The sequence below is a fragment of the Pseudophryne corroboree genome, chromosome 3 (genome assembly GCF_028390025.1).
Source record: "Pseudophryne corroboree isolate aPseCor3 chromosome 3, aPseCor3.hap2, whole genome shotgun sequence".
NCBI classification, from domain to species: Eukaryota; Metazoa; Chordata; class Amphibia; order Anura; family Myobatrachidae; genus Pseudophryne; species Pseudophryne corroboree.
This window is the reverse complement of record NC_086446.1, coordinates 207,344,691-207,362,650: the sequence shown is the minus strand read 5'-3', so window position 1 is coordinate 207,362,650 and position 17,960 is coordinate 207,344,691. Positions and strand designations below refer to the sequence as shown.

Below are 17,960 nucleotides of genomic sequence, written 5' to 3'. Positions count from 1 at the left end.
GAATCCTTCACAGGAAATCATGTGCGCTCGCCAAAGGGGCATGGCCACATACCAGAACGTGCATGGTCACTGAAAATGGAGCTTGTCAACATGACACGCCACCTTTTCCCGTCACACAGGGAACATTCTTTTCAATTCCACATGCACCTTACCTATATGATGGTTTCTCACAATGTGTCCTCAAAGACAGACGGCATCTTCAGTCTGTATTTACTATTCATGTAGGAGATCACAATGTCCAGAAGATGCCTGTTTGTGTAGGAATATTAACAAGGTCAGCATCATACAACAGTGGTTCAGCAAGACTCCCATCCTGCTACCCTGAGTCTCTCAGCACACCATCACCTCACCTGCGTCATCTTTCAGCACACCATCACCTGTACATGTTGCAGCCCCCCAGACAGTGTGGTAACCGGCAGCAGGGGGCTCCGTCCCTAGTCTTGGCCCCGCACTTTGACATAACCATAGGCCGAAACGAGCGGGGAGAATGCAATGTTCAGCACATCCCAGCTAATTGAATCGACCCCTTAATACAGTGTTTCAGAATAGTAGGTACAAACCTTGTCTAGATTAGGACTTGAGAAGAGGATCTCCTCAACAGCCAGACAGTTGTTGCTGTCGCTGCGCAGCCTGCAGGAGGACAGAGGCTCTGGCAGGCAGTCAGACAGCGTGGGAAGGGTGGAGGGCGGGACTATTCTTCTCAGGCTGTTGACTCTTTGGGTGTAGCAAGGGAGTAAGGGAGGGGAAGAGGACCGGACTCAGGACGACAGCAGCAGAGCTTCTCAGCTGTAATGGTCCTGGACGGACAGAGGCAGGCTTGTGCTGTGGCGGCCAGACGAGCTTTGATGAGTGCAAGTGTGGCGTGACATCATCATGCTGCGCACATACAATGGAATTCAGTTGGTTGCTAACATGGGGGGGAGGGGGGGGGGTAAGAGCCGGGTGCGGCTATCGACCCCGAGGTCAAATGCATTCCTGACCGGGAGGACACTAATTAAATTAATAAATCTGCTTTTCAGACAAATGGGTGATATGGCGCACCCTCAGACCACCACCCCAGTTTTGCCTATGCTTCTTAGCTTGGTTATCTTCTTAGTTTGTTTATCTAGGCTTAGGCTACCATGATTTCCTTATAAAAATGTCTTGTTCATGCAGGCTGCCTGCTGTAAGGGAAAGGTGGCTGCTGTAGGTGAATATTAGCCTAGCTGAAGGGTTTCAGTTGTTCCTAAAAAGTATAGCAGGTGCAGGGCAGTAACTAGAGGTTTGCCAGTATGGCTCGGGCAAGAGGCTCCATAGACCAAACCACAGCAGTCCTCTTGGCCAAACAATCAATGGGACGCCTCACAGAGAGTGATAATGCCAGGCCAGCCACGTCCCTCACAGCTTTATAAATGATGCAGGGGTGCTCACATCTGCTGGCCCACCTCTCCCTCTTCCTTCACCGGTATGCATAGCGATAACAAGACACCAGTTAGAAAAAAGTGACAGAACAGCAGTCAGGACTTGAGCAGCTGCAGCATTCATAGCAGATTAGCAAGTCAGTAAAAACACTAATGGAGGGTATGTGTGTGTGGGAGAGGGGGTAGTACATCATATAATTAGAAGACACAGTGTTTCATAATGTAATTTGGGGGAGTATACAATGTGGCATACAATGTGAAATGGCAGCATGCCTAGTGTGACACATAGTGGGGTATTCCCCCGTGCCGTTTTTTCGACTGGTCAAAAAATCCGCATGAGAGAAAACCCACGTGATTTGGCGAATTCGCAGCCAATCCACGTGTTTTGTCGAATTTGTGGGAGTTTTCTACAGTTTTTGGGTCCGTTTTCGCCCATGCCGATTTGACAAAAAAAAAAAAAAAAGGTGTGGGCGAAAATGTATTCAAAAACGGGCGAAAATGCCTGCTATTGAATACACACAGGTTGAATTAGTGGCAATTTTCCAACCGTCGGAAAATTCATTACTAATTGAATACACCCCTTGTGAATTATTTAAGTGGCCTCGCATTCTCTCTCAGTTGGTGGCAGAAGTGTTGAAAAAACATCCAGGATTTATTTCATATATCAAAGTCACTAAATCTTCTGGGCGTCTAGGCAGCCAGCAGACCCTCAGCCATTCACTTCAAATTTCCATGCAGCTTTGGCAATTCCATTTGTAGGGCCGATTCAATTAGCCACGAGTTGGACGAAAATTGCTTAATGCAACTAAAAAGCACACTGTTGCACCTTTCTACTATTCAATTAGAGAATTCATGTTAAGTTAACGTAGATCACAATGAGAGTTTTGAGGATTTCAGGTTGTTGCCCCTGCGTAGGTGAAAAGTAAAATATTTTAAGTTAATAATGTTGGTACTGAGAAGGTGTGTGTATGTGTAGGTGCCCATATTTCTAGTTACGGCAGAAGGGCTTATTAGCCCAGCAATAGGGCCTTTTTGATGTCAGCAGTCACTGCTGGGTAGTGCAGCAATAGGGCCTCTGTGATGTCAGCAATTACTGGAGGTAGCCAGCAATATGGCCTTTGTGATGTCTCCAGTTAATGCTGGGTGGCCCAGCAAAAGTCTGCAGAAATACGAAGGGAGGGAGGGTAATGCGTCATATAATTAGAAGACACAGTGCGAGATATTTAATTGATTATTGCGCCCGATCTCCCGTCTAAGGTGACAGGAGATCGCGTGGGCGATATTTAACTGTCTCTTTTTCCGCACTGGTCGCGCCCATGGAGGTCGGGTTTAGCCGTGTAAAGTGGCTAAACACAACCATAATGCTAGGTGTGATTGCAAAAAGTGGCATTTGGGTGCCCAAATGGGTCACTTTTACCGCATTTCAGCTCGCCACCCCCAGGGGGTATGAGCTGAAATACAGACGCAGACAGCCATCGTGGCCAAACGGAGCTACAATTAAATGGCTTCATTTGGGTGCCATCTCGTGGCTGCTGACGGGAAAACATTTTAATATCGCCCAGTGTGTCATAATGTGATTTGGGGGAATACACAGTGTGGCATATAAAGTGCTGTACTTTTTGTAATTGCCTTTTGTCTGGCTATACTTCCAACTATGGAAGCCTGAGACATAATAAGAGGAAAACAACATTTGTAAGAGGTAGCATATTGCGCTGCAGGTATGCAGTCCGTATCTTCTGTTTTTACATATCGGTTATCTGTGTTCGTTATCATGGTTACAGGAACTACATATTGGTCATCTGTGTTCATTATAATGGTTACAGGAACTACATATCGGTCATCTGTGTTCATTACCATGGTTACAGGAACTACATATCGGTCATCTGTGTTCATTATAATGGTTACAGGCACTACATATCGGTCATCTGTGTTCATTATAATGGTTACAGGAACTACATATCGGTCATCTGTGTTCATTATAATGGTTACAGGAACTACATATCGGTCATCTGTGTTCATTATTATGGTTACAGGAACTACATATCGGTCATCTGTGTTCATTATAATGGTTACAGGAACTACATATCGGTCATCTGTGTTCATTATTATGGTTACAGGATTTCTTTACAAATTTACTACACTGTTTACTTGACTTATGATCTATGGGGGTAATTCCAAGTTGATCGCAGCAGGAATTCTGTTAGCAATTGGGCAAAACCATGTGCACTGCAGGGGAGGCAGATATCACATGTGCAGAGAGAGCTAGATTTGGGTGTGGTGTGTTCAATCTGCAATCTAATTTGCAGTGTAAAAATAAAACAGCCAGTATTTACCCTGCACAGAAATAAAATAACCCACTTAAATCTAACTCTCTCTGCAAATGTTATATCTGCCACACCTGCAATGCACATGGTTTTGCCCAACTGCTAAAAAATTTCCTGCTGCGATCAACTTGGAATTACCCCCTATTTCTCCTTCATCCACTAGGGGCCACTGGAGTGTAGTTACAATGGGGAGATAGTAGGTGGTATTGGTAGCTGGCACTTTAAAAATTCTCACACTGTGGCTAGCTCCTCCCCTACTATCTCCCCTCCAAGCCAGTCTTAGTTAAGTGCCCGAGGTAGCTGGTTCACTTGGGTTTAGCTGAAGAATTTTCTTCTTTTTTCTTTATTATTTTATTTTTCTTACACACACTCACAGACTGGCAGCTCTGCCACTGCCAGTCTGCACCGTGGGAGCTGCCGGCGGGGTCCCATCGCAGCTGCGTGCGGCTAGGGATGGGCCCCGGCTGAGGGAGACACTGAGCTCTCCTGAGTTGGCGGACACCGCTGCGTGCGGCGCGTGTCGCGGCCACTCCATCCAGCAGAAGATTCCGGCAGCATGGCAGCGGTGAGTATCAAAAAATGGTCGGACACCGCTGCGTGCGGCTTGTGTCGGGACCACCCCACCACAGAAGATTCCGGCTGGACGCCGCTGCGTGCGGCGTGTGTCGGGGCCGATCCACCAAGAACACAGTGGTGAGTGAAGTATACTTTATTTGTGGTGGCTATGTATGTTTTTAGAGCAATGCACTGTTTATTGTTGTACAACCCACTCCAGAAGGGCTCTCTGGGGCTGTAATGTACTTTATTGTATCCTTACCTGTCCTCCTCATGGAGAAACAGACAGGATGATTGGGGGAGGCTGAGTATGTGTTTATACAACCCTGACTGAAAAACGGGTGTGTGTCATTCTGATAACCCTCTGCTCCCCCAGCTCCCCGCACCCCCCGCACAGATCCCCACTCAGCGCGACTCACAGAGCCGGCACAGGGATCCCGCTCGAGCGCAAAGCAATGTTTAAATTTGGCGCCTTGTACGGAGGGGGCGGAGCTAAGTCCCGCTCTGTAGAGCGAGCTCAGCGCTCCCTGCTCCCAGGCGGCGACTCGCGCTCTGTTCAGCGCAACACTCCCCGGCGGCGGCTAGCAGATACAGGGCTCTACTAGCGCTGTATAGCGGGCTCAGCGCTCAGCGCTCCCCGGCGGTGACTCGCAGGCCCAGCGGAGGGTACAGCTCGCTTCCCGCTTAGTTTTGCAATAAGGCGCCATAGCCGGGGGGCGGAGCTAACTCCCGCTCTGTACAGCGGGCTCAGCATTCTCCGCTCCCCGGCCACTGTTATAGTGTAATAGGCATTTATGTGAGTTTAATGCACATGGTGCTGAGGAGAATGTGATATAGTCAGAGTGGCTCAGCACTAATCCAGTTATCCACTATATAGATTTTATCGCATAGCCCAGAGGAGTTTCACTCTGGCGGCCATTTCCTCCATGCACAGACCTGGCTTCATATTTGCAGTGTCTCCTATAGCCCAGTGGGCTAATCTTGCATACTCAGAGACAAATACAAATAAAGTCCCAGGTATATTAACAGTTAACCTGCTTTACTCAGCGGGCTCCCAGGTCTCCCCGTCGCTAGGCAACAGCTCTGGGATTTGTAACTTTTCGATACTTCAGGCTGCTGAAATATAGATACATTCCTCCTGCAGTAGAGTCCTCTACCCAGCATTTTCCTACTTGCAAATCAGGGAACCTGCTCTATTACAGTAGCTGGGACTCAGCTCAATAATAATTAAAAGGATCTACTGTGCATTATTTATTTACCTACGGTGTGTGTGTATATATACATATATAGTTATGTTTGTGCATGTATATATATAGATATATATATTTAAGTGCGTGTAGGTATGTATATAGATAAATCCATAAAATACCAGATATAGGGGATAAAAGCCTATGGCCACACCACCCTGAACACGCCCGATCTCGTCTGATCTCGGAAACTAAGCAGGGTCAGGCCCGGTTAGTACTTGGATGGGAGACCGCCTGGGAATACCAGGTGCTGTAGGCTACTTCCGCAATGTTTTCTAATAACAACATCTTGCACATAACATTTTCCCCCATCTTTCTCACAGGCTGGTCACCATTTTGAAAAGCCAGCGGAACCTCAGAGAAACATCTGGTGCACCTTAATTAGCGGTACACTAAATACAGGGCGGGGTGTTGCCTTCCCTTTATTATTCCTTGTTGTCACTAGTTACTAATGCTATTTGTAATTGTGGAATGCGTGTAAGGCATAAGACAAATAGCGCTGCGGCTCAGTACGCTAGTAGCGGGTATCTGAACAGGGGTTTGAATCCAAACAAAACTTTAAGGAGAACTCCTATAGCCTAGGGCTAAGACTCCTGTCCCACAGCGCAGCGTTGCTGGTTCAGGTCTCCGCTGCTCCAGAAAGTTTATTTTAATCGTATCGGTCACTACACATTATAGTGCACACCTTACGTAGGGCTCTGTTTATTTAACCCACCTTTTCTCCTTTCGTTTGTCTCTCCTGGGATAGTCGAAGAATTCCCTCTTAGGTGTGAAGTATGCGGCGGAGCCATCTGCTTCGCCCTCCACGCACCTGCACACCCCTGTTTGATCAATGATGCAGGTAATGTCACTATTAACCAGACAATAACTCATCAGATAAGCCCTTGGACTTTGGTTTCCAAGGTCACAGGATCAAATCACAGCGGGACCAAACACACCTTTCCAAAAAGAAACTTTGCTAACATTCCATGCATTACTGATGTCTGTTTTCTGTGGATCTGAACCAGTGTCTCAGAATATACAGGTACATAATACAGCAGTTCATCTGATACTGCAGGTAAAGGAGGAGGACACGTCAAGTCCATCAGGGTTCCACGCCATTGACGAAAATGACAGCGACTGGTTCAGTTTCGGATGAGCTGGGCAGGCTCCGGTAGGCGGCCGACAGACACCCGAATACACAATATCAGGTATCAAACAAGGTTTGTTTTCCTATCTTTTCCCCGCAGATGGCAGGAGAGGGTATCAGAACCTCTCTAGGGTATACACCTCGGTGTATCGCCGGTCCATCAAGCCGCCGTTTTCCTGAGGCAACCTTGCTCAGGGATCCATCGACATATGCGGCAGCATGGTTCTACCGTATCCGGAGCAGGTAGGTTGGGGAACAATTGTCCTCTAGGTTACAGGATGCTTCGCATCAGGATCAATTGATACTTTGATACAGGTCAGAATCACGATTCTGCTTTATGTTCCTTGGAGGTCTCCATGTCTACAGACTCGGACCCTGCATCTTCGCTTGGGCTGTCTTAACCCGACGACCTCTGGGGCTGCGACAGTGACAAGTAAACATGAAATCCTACGGGGCAGATGGTTCTGGGGAAGGAACTTTCTGCAGGATTTCTTGAACCAATGGAGGTAGGTCCACTTTGATTTCTCCTACTACTGCCCCAGCTCCAAGACAGACCTTTACTGGTCTTCCCTTTAGATTTTTTCGTGCCCTTTCAGGTTTTTGACTCCACACGGGTGATATCTTCGTCGCCAGGGGTTCTCAGGGTAAAAAGGCTGAAGCAGAGGTTCAACATCCTCAGTCCAGTCTGATTTTATGTCATCCTATACACCCATTACACCTGCAGGGTCCCAGGGTAGGCGCAGGTCGATGGGAGAAGGCTTGGGCGGTTACAACCGTCTCAGGAGTCCCTCGGCATAGGTCGGCTGATTTACGATGACAAGAGAGTCATACTGCAGGCTGCGCTCCATAGGTTTCTAACCGCAAAGGGTGTTGATCCCTGTTTTTCACATATCATTTGAATTAGGACAGTTCTCAGGCCTTTGTTTTCTTTTCACGTTCCGAAGCCAAGTGGCTCGGACAGGCCTATTCTGGCCTTACAATCCTTTTAGTCTGTGATTGCTAGTTTAAACAAGAAAGGGAGTTTTACGTGTCCCTTGTCTTCAGAGATGCCTGTTTACTGATTTCCGTTGGACAGGCTTTTCTCAGATTCCCCCTTAACAGGATTCTCATTTTCACTGTAAGTCCTTTACTCTTCTCTCTTCCGCTCCCACAGAGTTTAGGAAGATAACAGAATAACTCTTTTTCAGGGGCAGTGGGTGACGTTGGTTCCCTAATGGGACAATTTACTGCTACTATCCCACTCTGTACATTAGGTGGCTTCTGAATATCCGGAGGATCCACGAGCTTCTGATTCGACACAGATCCAATTTATGCTCCGCATAGACGTTTCTCAACACGGTCCGTCAGAGGTTTTTTCATTCCTCGGCACCAGAGACTCTATTTCTTCAGTCAAGTTGCGACGTAATCAGTGGTCGCCTCCATTCCTCTCGGAACGGGGGACAACAATCTTGTTTCCAGATCAAGCCACCAGGTCAGACTCCTGGGTGAGGGAACATGCCCCGGAGTTTTGTCAGCTGGTCCGCTGTGGGCGGAGATTTCGGATCGACCTCAGGGCGTTCTGACTGACTCGTTAACCCTTTATTACTCTCGGACGGCAGTAGCCGTGGAGGCCCTCAGGGCTCCGGGGAGTTTTCTGGTTATTCTATCCTGCCTCCTTTTTCTATTTCTACTTCATGTTCAGTAACACAGGAGGGGATTATGCGTGCTAGTCCTCTCGGTGGCGCTGGTTGGGCCACGCATGACTTGAAGATACAGATACGCCTGTTGTCAGTAGAGGAGCCTTGGCTCCTACCTCGACTGGACTGTCTACTTCAACAGGCTCCTTTTTTCTCCTTGTTCAATTTTACACTGGTTTCGGTTACCCGTGTGACTGTTCACGAGACCTCAGAAGGGAGGAGTTCCCTAGTTCGGTTAGGCCTACTGGGCTCCGATTTCAGAAGTCTATTACCTCTTCTCGCTTTTGCCACTTTGGGAAAACTTTATGGAACATAATGAAGATAAAAGGGGTTTTTTCCCCCTTCTTCCAGTTACCATTCATCTTTGGTTTCTCTGGGAGGTTTTTTGCTCCGCTGCGCTTCAAACCACACTGACCGGAATTTTAGGTCTCTGCCTTTTTCGCTTTTCTTCCAAATGAGATTAGCCTAGCGGCCGTAAGTTCGGCCTCTTGTTCAGGGAGTACTCTATTGGCAACTCCCCGGGCTCGGCTTCGGCCTCAGCGGTCGTTTCTTCCAGAGGGGAGGTCCATTTTTCATATAAATCTGACACTAGTGGTTTTCAATCCTCTCTGAATGTTGTCAGGGCTCGTCAACTCTCTCTACAGAGGTCTCAGGCTATTCGATGAAGTGTTTTTTCTTCTTTGCTCTGGATGATGCTCCCGTACTAAATAGCCGGGGCCCCAGCATATGCTGGACAGTTGGATACATCTGATCATCAGACAGTCTTCTTGGCGGTTACTAGGGAACCTCCGTTTTCCATTTCAGCGCGCTTTACGCGCATTGTAAGACTTTCGTGGGCAGCCGCCCGCGGGGTCTCCATGAATATTTTGTCGGGCGGCTACTTGGTCAAACCGACATTCGTTTTGTCAAATTCTACAAGTTTGACACTTTTACGGCCTCTGCATCACTGTTTGGCCGAGCAGTTTTTACAGGACTCTCAGCGCTTTCCCACCCGTTTTTTGGGAGCTCTGGGACGTCCCCATTGTAACTACACTCCAGTGGCCCCTAGTGGATGAAGGAGAAATCAGGATTTTGGTACTTACCGATAAATCCCTTTCTCCGATTCCACAGGGGCCACTGGACGCCCGCCCAGCGCTGTTTCTCCTGATTTTTGTTTGATTAACGATTGCAGATCACCATATGACTGCTTGTTGGGTTCAGGCTAGCCTGGTTTTTTGTCAGGTTCTGTTCCAGGTTTAGTTTGTGTTCGCCTGGTTTACAGGGCGTCGTTAACCTCCTCTACCTTACGGTTTGTTTATTACAGCTCTCCTCGGGCACAGTTTAACGTAGACTGGCTTGGAGGGGAGATAGTAGGGGAGGAGCTAGCCACAGTGTGAGAATTTTTAAAGTGCCAGCTACCAATACCACCTACTATCTCCCCATTGTAACTACACTCCAGTGGCCCCTGTGGAATCGGAGAAAGGGATTTATCGGTAAGTACCAAAATCCTGATATTGGGTAGGCAACTTTCTTCTTTTTAGGTACCACACGTTCAACCTTACGAGCCAAAGAAATTCCAGATTGCTACCACCATTACAACATGTATAAACATTTACATTTACATTAGTAATATATGGGTAATAAAAATGTCAGTGGCTTCCATGTACTTTTTTTTTAAGTTAGTTTGCTCAGGTTTAGATGATAAGTTGTTTGCTATGTATTAAGATATGCTTCTGAATTTTGTACTGATATTCAACTGTTAGCAAGACTAAAGCTAGGTACACACAATACGCTATATTGTGCTGTTTTGGTATTTTCCACCAATCTTCACAACCATTATATAATGTAGTATGTACCCCTAATTAGTTATCATCTGCATGTCCAAAGACTTATACAGTTTGAGTATCCCATATCCAAAATGCTTGGGACCAGAAGTATTTTGGATATCGGATGTTTCCGTATTTTGGAATAATTGCATACCATAATGAGATGTCATGGCGATGGGACCCCAGTCTAAGCACAGAATGCATTTATGTTACATATACACCATAGACACACAGCCTGAAGGTCATTTTAGCCAATATTTTTTATATATTTGTGCATTAAACAAAGTGTGTGTACATTCACACAATTCATTTATGTTTCATATACACCTTATACACACAGCCTGAAGGTCATTTAATACAATATTTTTAATAACTTTGTGTATTTGTTTGTTTAACAAAGTTTGTGCACAATGAGCCATCATAAAACAAAGGTTTCACTATCTCAGTCTTGCTCCAAAAATTCAGTATTTCGGAATATTTGGATATGGGATACTCAACCTGTACTAACATTCCTTACTAAAGAGTCACATGGTGTTATAAAGCACTGACGTATTTAGGGCTGGATGTTATTTTCCACAGTACATTACAATGGCTAATTACCTCACCCGGGGCTATCCTGTTAACCCCGATGCTGGTGCTTATAAGGGATTTTCTTTTGCCTGCATGAGGCAGGTGAAATCAGCTGAGCAATAAGAAGCTTTTTTGCCCCGGTCGGCCCCTCAAAAATATTTAGGTTTGCGACTTTCACGCGAAAAACAAACATTGAAAAACAAACAAACACAACAACAGAGTTTAATTGGATACTCCCGCCCTCCCCACACCCCCAAAAAATAGTTCTGAAAAATGTACATGGCTAATAGGGTACCCCCCTCAGTGTTTGTCTAAATTATTTGGTGGGCCTCTTCATGACGATGATGAGCTTACTCATCACCCACGATTTATTTAATGAAAAACAGCGCCTATATGTGACTTTTCTCATTTGCTGTGTGTAGGAAAATAACTACACATACTGTGTAATTCTCTCCCAAATATTTACATTCTGATGCTCATTACATTTTTCAAAGTGTGTGTGTGTGTGTGTGTGTGAATAGTAGTAGTAGCTCTTTTCTGTAGACAAACTTGTATTTTAGGTTTGGTTATCCTTTAAAAATATATGGAAGCTAAACATCTGCTTTTTCTGTTACTGGTGTCAGAACTCAATTAAACTGCATGGTACTGTAGCTCTCCAGTGCTGCCTGTGAGTCAGTGTGTCTCAGCCTAAAATGACACTACCCATCATCTTAATGACAGCCAATTATACCAGGTAAATAAGTAAATATCCTAGTTGTAATGCTATTTATGTTCTAGGGTGAAGAAAAAGTTTAGCCCCAGTCTTGAACTTCTGCTTTACCAAGATTACATTGTTAACAATTGTTATTTTTTGCCCCCCTCCTTCACCCCTTATGCATTGGATATCTATTTACAGCCTTAATAGCATATATACCAGTGACAGCAGCAGAATGTTAATAACCTGAGATAGGGGAATGCAGATACAGGTCTACCATCAGTGGCAGATAATTAGCTGTCTGTGCTGGGCGGAAACTTATAGATCCCACATGCATGCTTATCAGACACTGCCTGGGTAGATGGGGTAGCAAGAAAAAAAGCAAAATAAGAAAATAAACCTTATAAATAATAGAAGATAAAAAGTTTGTTCCAGTTTATAATTTTGTGATAAACATCTCCCTTATTTTTCAATTCCTGAGCTGAAAACGCATCTTTGTGCAAAGCATTATCACCGTAATACTGTTACAGGATGTTACCTGTCTAGCAAATGCACACTAATGGAAACCCATAGCTTCAACCTCTTGGCATTCTTGTCTGTGAAAGGGAATGTTCCGCTACTTGACGAGTGCAAAGCATAATCGAAACCAAGGTACCTAAAAGCCATAAACTGTCAGCTTGTTGCAGCTAAGAGTTGGTAAGCAAATACTACTTCTATTTTCATGTCTCACCATCGAGTAATGGCAGGTCATGTTTTCAGGATTTCTGTAACTGGGAACAAAATATATCTATGCAAGATTTAAGAAATACTGAAAACATGACCTGTTTGGGGCACGTTTGGATTAGAGATGAAGGGGTATATGCAATTGCGGTCGAATTGCCACAAATGTCGAAAAATGGGGCATTTTCGACCAAAAAAAAACCTGTTGAATTGGATTTGACAATGCAATACAGTACTTTTAGACAAAAAAACTGCTGTTTCAGATTCGACTTTTTGCAATTCGACATATACTCAAATTCGACATGTCTGCAATGGTAAAAATGCGGCTTTTCGACAAAAGTATATTCAATTGAAGAATGTCGATTCGACAACAGTGCTTTTCGGCAGTCATTTCGTCAATTTCATTCCGCCTCATTTTGCTGTTGTGATCGAATAAAAATGTGTAAAAACATGTTTTTTTTTTGTGTTTTTTTGATTCCTAATAGCATATCTATTTATATTAGAAGGCATTATCTACTTGGTTTGTCTATTTAGGAGCCACAAGTATTATTTAAAATATTTTTTTAAAAGAATATTTTTTTTTTTACTGACTAAAATAATATGGAGAGATCAGAGCGTGTTTTTCAGTGGGAAGGGGTGGGAATGGGTTAAAATTTCAGAAAAAAAATGCGTGGGGTCCCCCCTCCTAAGTATAACCAGCCTCGGGCTCTTTGAGCCGGTCCTGGTTGTAAAAATACGGGGGGAAAAATGACATGGGATCCCCCGTAATTTACCAACCAGCACCGGGCTCTGCGTCCAGTCCTGGTGCCAAAAATATGGGGGACAAAACACATAGGGGTCCCCCGTATTTTTAACACCGGCACCGGGCTCCACTAGTCAGAGAGATAATGCCACAGCCAGGGGACACTTTTATATAGGTCCCTGCGGCCCTGGCATTAAATCACTCTCTAGTCACCACTGACCGGGGTACCCTGGAGGAGTGGGGACCCCTTAAATCAAGGGGTCCCCCCTCCAGCCACCCAAGGGCCAGGGGTGAAGCCCGAGGCTGTCCCCCCCATCCAAGGGCGGCAGATGGGAGGCTGATAGCCAAGTGTCAAAAAAAAATATATTGTTTTTTGTAGTAGAACTACAAGTCCCAGCAAGCCTCCCCCCGCAAGCTGGTACTTGAGCTTACAGGTTTCAGGGTAACAAGTTTACTTGGAAAAGTGTTGCGTGATTCTGACTGCACTGTTCTAGATAGTAGTGCGCTCTGCTGCCTCAGTCCTATTAAAAGGGTCCCCCCTTGTACAGAATATGGAAAGCAGAAAGGATTGGTGAGCAGATACTGAACATGATAAGTGGCAGTAAGTCAGATTACTTCAGTTCATACAAACTGTATGAATAATATTTCATTAAAAATATTTCTCATACATCCTAGAGGATGCTGGGGTCCACTTAAGTACCATGGGGTATAGACTGTTCCGTAGGAGCCATGGGCACTCTAAGACTTTTCAAAGGGTGTGAACTGGCTCCTCCCTCTATGCCCCTCCTCCAGACCTCAGTTTTAGAAATGCGCCCAGGCAGACTGGATGCATTCCAGCTGAGCTCTACTGAGTTTCTCTGAAAATACTTATGTTAGGTTTTTTATTTTCAGGGAGGACTGCTGGCAACAGTCTCCCTGCTTTGTGAGACTGAGGGGGCAGAAGTAGGAACCAACTTCCTAAAGAGTTTCATGGCTCTGCTTCTGGCTGACAGGACACCATTAGCTCCTGAAGGGTACTGAACGCTAGCTGTGCCTAGATGCTCACTCCCACAGTACGCCGTCACCCCCCTTGCAGAGCCAGAAGTCAGAAGATAGATGAGTGTTAGAAGAGAGATCTTCAATCAAGGTGATGGCTAAAGGTACCGCGCGGCTGGCGGGAGCGCAGCGCACCATACTGCCCACACAACACAGGCACTCCAGGGCGCGGGGTGGGGGGCGCCCCGGGCAGCATGAAACCTTATAAAACTGGTAGAAAAAGGGCATAAGATGCCGAGGCACAGCCCTACCCCAGTCAGTATAAATATTATCAGAATCTCTGAGGAGAAATGCGCCATTGCGGGGGCGGAGCTTCCTCCGCAGTCAGCCAGCACACTGCTCAGCGCCATTCTCTCTCTCTCCTCAGGCTGCAGAGACAACGCTGGTCCTCCTCCTTTACTGAATACAAGTATCAGGGTGCAAAACAGTGGGGGGCACAGTAAAATTAGTGCTTTACATTGTGTATTTACATTATAAAAAAGCGCTGCATGTCAGTGGGCATTTTATGTTTCACAGGCATTGTGTTACTGGCGCTGGGTTTGTGAACTGGCTGCTCCTATCTGTGTCCTTCTGACAGATATTACTGTGGGTCTGTCCCCTATAAGTCCCGGAGTGTCTGTGGTGTGTTTGTGCACGTGTGTGACATGTCTGAGGCAGGGAGTTCTTCCCCTGAGGGAGCCATTTTAGGGACACAGAATTGTAATATGGTGGCGCTGCCAGCACACCACGATCCTGGATGGGTGAAAGAAATACGTGATAGTGTGAATCATATCAGTAGGAGATTAGATAAGTCTGAGTCTCATGCAGAAAGCTGGAGAAAATCAGTGGAAGATGTGATTTTTCAGGGTTCTGCTTTCTTATCCGCAGGCGACCCCTTTGCAAACATTTTACATACTAATACCGATACGGACTCTGATTCTTGTGTCGACGATAGTGATTCCAGGGGGATAGGTCCTAAATTGGCAAAAAACATACAATATATGATTGTTGCTATAAAGGAGGTCTTAGACGTTACGGAATCCCCTACTGTACATCAGGAGAAGGCTTATTTCTATAAGGAAAAGAAATGTAAGGTAACTTTCCCTCCTTCCCACAAGCTAAATACTCTTTTTGAGGGAGTTTGGGTGAATCCTGAAAATAAATTTATATTCCCAAAAGGATTCAGATTGCTTATCCTTTTCCATTAGAGGACAGGAAAAGATGGGAGTCACCCCCGGTGTTAGACAGTGCACTGTCAAGGTTAACAAAAAAGGTGATTCTCCTTGCACCTGGGACGGCTTCACTAAAGGAGCCGGCAGACCGCAAAATGGAGACTACGTTAAAATCTATTTATGTGGCCAATGGTACGCTGCTCAGACCCACCATTGCTTGCGCGTGGGTGAGTTGTGCTATTGAAAAATTACTCCTAACGTTAGGTAATATCAAAGACGCTGCCACATACATGCCAGAAGCTATGAAGGATATTGGACTCTTGGGTTCAACAGCCGCTACCATGGCAGTATCGGCTCGGAGGGCGTTGTGGATTCGCCAGTGGAATGCTGATGCAGATTCCAAAAGAAATATGGAGGCTGTCCCGTATAAAGGTGAGGCCTTCTACAAGCGGTACATCTTCTTCAAGATCATCCCGTGCAGATCCAGTCGGACAATGTAACAGCAGTCGCGTACATAAACAGGCAAGGCGGAACGAAAAGCAGAGCGGCAATGGAAGAGGTGACAAGGATTCTCCTCTGGGCAGAAAGACGTGTAAGAGCTCTGTCAGCAATTTTTATTCCGGGAGTGGACAACTGCGAAGCAGACTTCCTCAGCAGACACGATCTCCATCCAGGAGAGTGGGGCCTCCACCAAGAAGTCTTCGCAGAGGTGGCAAGTCTTTGGGGAATTCCTCAAGTAGACATGATGGCATCTCGTCTAAACAAGAAGCTTCAGAGATATTGTTCCAGGTCGAGAGACCCTCAAGCAATAGCAGTGGATGCACTGGTGACCCAGTGGGTGTTTCAGTCGGTATATGTTTTCCCTCCACTTCCACTCATTCCGAAAGTACTCAAGATAATAAGAACAAGAGCTGCCCAATGAGGGCTTGGTACCCAGATCTTCAGGAGTTACTCATAGAAGATCCTCGGCCTCTTCCTCCTTGAGAGGACCTACTACAGCAGGGGCCGTGTGTGTATCAATACTTACCGTGGCTACGTTTGACGGCATGGCTGTTGAGCGCCGGATCCTAGCCTGAAAAGGTATTCCCAAGGAATTCATCCCCACTCTTATTCAGGCCAGGAAAGGAGTAATGTCTAAGCATTACCACCGTATTTGGAGAAAATATGTGTCTTGGTTTGAATCCAAGAAGGCTCCTACGGAAGAGTTTGAGTTGGGACATTTTCTCTATTTTCTGCAGGTTGGTGTGGATGCGGGCCTTAGATTGGGGTCAGTCAAGGTCCAGATTTCGGCCTTATCAGTTTTCTTTCAAAAACAATTGGCCTCCTTTCCAGAAGTTCAGACGTTCGTGAAAGGGGTTCTGCACATTCAGCCTCCATTTGTGCCTCCAGTGGCACCATGGGACCTTAATGTGGTGTTGCAGTTCCTTCAATCAGATTGGTTTGAACCTCTGCAGGAGATAGAATTGAAGTTTCTCACTTGGAAAGTGGTGATGCTTTTGGCCTTGGCATCCTCAAGGCGCGTGTTTGAGTTGGGGGCCTTGTCTCACAAGAGCCCTTACATGATCTTCTATGAAGGGCAGAGTTGAGAACTCGCCAACATTTTCTTCCAAAGGTGGTTTCATCTTTCCACATAAACCAACCTATTGTGGTTCCAGTGGCTACTGACACTTTCACTGAGTCAAAGTCTCTAGATGTGGTTAGAGCTTTGAAGATTTATGTCGCAAGAACAGCTCGGATACGGAAAACAGAGGCTCTGTTTGTCCTGTATGCTCCCAACAAGATTGGGTGTCCTGCTTCTAAGCAGACTATTGCGCGCTGGGTCAGAGGTACGATTCAGCACGCTCATTCTACGGCAGGATTGCCGATACCGAAGTCGGTGAAGGCCCATTCTACTAGGAAAGTGGGCTCTTCCTGGGCGGCTGCCCGGGGCGTCTCTGCTTTACAACTTTGCCGAGCAGCTACTTGGTCAGGGTCAAACACATTTGCAAAATTTTATACGTTTGACACTTTGGCCGATGAGGACCTCAAGTTTGGTCAATCTGTGCTGCAGGGTCATCCGCACTCTCCCGCCCGTACTGGAGCTTTGGTATTACCCCATGGTACTGAAGTGGACCTCAGCATCCTCTAGGACATATGAGAAAATAGGATTTTAATACCTACTGGTAAATCCTTTTCTCCTAGTCCGTAGAGGATGCTGGGCACCCGACACAGTGCGTACTTTACCTGCAGTTTGTTCATTATAGTTACACAAGTTGTGTTACATTTGTTTTCAGCATGTTGCTGCAAATGGTTCATGCCTGTTGGCGTGTGTTATGTTGAATGCCATATTGTGCGGCATGGTTGAGGTGTGAGCTGGTATGAATCTCACCATTAGTATAAAAGTAAATCCTTTCCTCGAAATGTCCGTCTCCCTGGGCACAGTTCCTATAACTGAGGTCTGGAGGAGGGGCATAGAGGGAGGAGCCAGTTGACACCCTTTGAAAAGTCTTAAAGTGCCCATGGCTCCTGCGGAACCGTCTATACCCCATGGTACTGAAGTGGACCCCAGCATCCTCTACGGACTAGGAGAAAAGGATTTACCGGTAGGTATTAAAATCCTATTTTTCACATTTATTTTAAGAAATAAAAATAAAAAACCCCATAAGGAATCAAATAAAAAGCAGTTAAAATTGACAGATCAACAGCGTGTGAAAAAAATCCAAATCATAATACGTAATAAGCCTTATGTATGTAATTAAATATACATGGTGTTTATACATGATGTCAACAAAAGTTGCAGCTTGAAGACACCGTTGCTAATAAAGTGTAAAGGGGGGTACACACGGAGAGTTCCATGCTTAAATTCTAAGCAGAATTTTTCGATAAATAGTACCACCACACAAAAGCGCACAAGATACTTATGATCAAATCAC

The 17,960-nt window shown here is 45.7% G+C and overlaps 1 protein-coding gene and 1 non-coding gene across 4 annotated transcripts in view; both read left to right on the top strand.

Moving 5' to 3' along the window:
• SLC29A3 (solute carrier family 29 member 3) overlaps nt 1-17,960 on the top strand; it is a 194,603-nt gene that overhangs the window by 69,938 nt on the left and 106,705 nt on the right. The window lies entirely within an intron of this gene.
• LOC135061728 (5S ribosomal RNA) lies at nt 5,667-5,785 on the top strand. Its single transcript, XR_010248101.1, has one exon. It is a non-coding gene; the product is annotated as a 5S ribosomal RNA (ribosomal RNA).